This window comes from Scylla paramamosain, chromosome 8 (assembly GCF_035594125.1).
Source record: "Scylla paramamosain isolate STU-SP2022 chromosome 8, ASM3559412v1, whole genome shotgun sequence".
In the NCBI taxonomy this organism is placed as follows: domain Eukaryota; kingdom Metazoa; phylum Arthropoda; class Malacostraca; order Decapoda; family Portunidae; genus Scylla; species Scylla paramamosain.
In genome coordinates this window covers 16,484,540-16,487,039 of record NC_087158.1, presented here as the reverse complement: position 1 = coordinate 16,487,039, position 2,500 = coordinate 16,484,540, and the positions used below count along the sequence as shown (strand labels likewise).

Below are 2,500 nucleotides of genomic sequence, written 5' to 3'. Positions count from 1 at the left end.
AGAAGAAGAAGAAGAAGAAGAAGAAGAAGAAGAAGAAGAAGAAGAAGAAGAAGAAGAAGAAGAAGAAGAAGAAGAAGAAGAAGAAGAAGAAGAAGAAGAAGAAGAAGAAGAAGAAGAAGAAGAAGAAGAAGAAGAAGAAGAAGAAGAAGAAGAAGAAGAAGAAGAAGAAGAAGAAGAAGAAGAAGAAGAAGAAGAAGAAGAAGAAGAAGAAGAAGAAGAAGAAGAAGAAGAAGAAGAAGAAGAAGAAGAAGAAGAAGAAGAAGAAGAAGAAGAAGAAGAAGAAGAAGAAGAAGAAGAAGAAGAAGAAGAAGAAGAAGAAGAAGAAGAAGAAGAAGAAGAAGAAGAAGAAGAAGAAGAAGAAGAAGAAGAAGAAGAAGAAGAAGAAGAAGAAGAAGAAGAAGAAGAAGAAGAAGAAGAAGAAGAAGAAGAAGAAGAAGAAGAAGAAGAAGAAGAAGAAGAAGAAGAAGAAGAAGAAGAAGAAGAAGAAGAAGAAGAAGAAGAAGAAGAAGAAGAAGAAGAAGAAGAAGAAGAAGAAGAAGAAGAAGAAGAAGAAGAAGAAGAAGAAGAAGAAGAAGAAGAAGAAGAAGAAGAAGAAGAAGAAGAAGAAGAAGAAGAAGAAGAAGAAGAAGAAGAAGAAGAAGAAGAAGAAGAAGAAGAAGAAGAAGAAGAAGAAGAAGAAGAAGAAGAAGAAGAAGAAGAAGAAGAAGAAGAAGAAGAAGAAGAAGAAGAAGAAGAAGAAGAAGAAGAAGAAGAAGAAGAAGAAGAAGAAGAAGAAGAAGAAGAAGAAGAAGAAGAAGAAGAAGAAGAAGAAGAAGAAGAAGAAGAAGAAGAAGAAGAAGAAGAAGAAGAAGAAGAAGAAGAAGAAGAAGAAGAAGAAGAAGAAGAAGAAGAAGAAGAAGAAGAAGAAGAAGAAGAAGAAGAAGAAGAAGAAGAAGAAGAAGAAGAAGAAGAAGAAGAAGAAGAAGAAGAAGAAGAAGAAGAAGAAGAAGAAGAAGAAGAAGAAGAAGAAGAAGAAGAAGAAGAAGAAGAAGAAGAAGAAGAAGAAGAAGAAGAAGAAGAAGAAGAAGAAGAAGAAGAAGAAGAAGAAGAAGAAGAAGAAGAAGAAGAAGAAGAAGAAGAAGAAGAAGAAGAAGAAGAAGAAGAAGAAGAAGAAGAAGAAGAAGAAGAAGAAGAAGAAGAAGAAGAAGAAGAAGAAGAAGAAGAAGAAGAAGAAGAAGAAGAAGAAGAAGAAGAAGAAGAAGAAGAAGAAGAAGAAGAAGAAGAAGAAGAAGAAGAAGAAGAAGAAGAAGAAGAAGAAGAAGAAGAAGAAGAAGAAGAAGAAGAAGAAGAAGAAGAAGAAGAAGAAGAAGAAGAAGAAGAAGAAGAAGAAATAATGCAAACGTCATAGAGCGAGGCAACTCATTTTACAATGTAAGGGGAGAGAGGTTGGAAAAGTACGAAGGGTCTCTCTCTCTCTCTCTCTCTCTCTCTCTCTCTCTCTCTCTCTCTCTCTCTCTCTCTCTCTCTCTCTCTCTCTCTCTCTCTCTGTCTTTCTATCTCTGTGGACGCATAAATTAGAGACATTTCCTTCTTCCATCTTCACTTTATTATCATTTAGGATTCCATCCTCCTCCTACTCCTCCTCCCCCTCCTCTTCCTCCTCCTCCTCCTGTGTGTTGGTGCCTCTCTGTTGCTATCCTGTCCCTCACACTGCTGTCTTGTCTCTCCCACTATAGTTAGAGTAGTTACCCAAACAGCCTCGTAAAGACCTCAGGTGATGTTGCTGTTTGGACTTCCTTTGTATTCCTTTGTATCTGTATTCCTGCTCCACCACCTGCTCTTTCTCTTCCTCTTCCTCCTCCTCTTCTTCCTCCTCCTCCTCATCCTCCTCTTCCTCTTCCTGTTATTCTTCCTTCTGGTTATAAGTCGACATTATTTACTGATTTCTGTTTGTCTCATGTGTTACACCACCACCACCACCACCACCGCCACGAGTACCCCTTTCCCCCGTTCTCTTCAATTCCATCTTATTTTCAGCTAACAAGGCAAGAAATCAAGTCTATCCATACATTAACGAAGGAACATCAATAAAAAATAACGGAAAAGGAAAAGGAAAAGAAATATGACATGAAGAAGAACGAAATTATTAATATCGACTTGAGAGAGAGAGAGAGAGAGAGAGAGAGAGAGAGAGAGAGAGAGAGAGAGAGAGAGAGAGAGAGAGAGAGAGAGATACAACTAGTCCTTCCCTGCCATTCATCCTCGTTAAGAGAATGCTCAATAAACGACTACCTTGGGAAAACCGTGGAAGGGAAACTGTGGCAACTTCCATCTCGCTCCTATCTGTCCACGATCCCCGCACTGCCTTGCCAAGGGACGAGGAGGAGACCAGGACATTCAGTTATGCCACCTCCACAACGAGGCCGTGAGTCGATGAATGGAGTTAGAACAAAATGTTACCTTTTCTGACAAGGTAAATAAATCAATGAATAAAATAAATGAAATAAAATAGATGATAAAT

The 2,500-nt window shown here is 38.2% G+C and overlaps 1 long non-coding RNA gene across 3 annotated transcripts in view; it reads right to left on the bottom strand.

The window, feature by feature from the left end:
* LOC135102868 (uncharacterized) overlaps positions 1-2,500 on the bottom strand; it is a 127,916-nt gene that overhangs the window by 111,243 nt on the left and 14,173 nt on the right. The gene's annotated exons all lie outside the window — the stretch shown is intronic.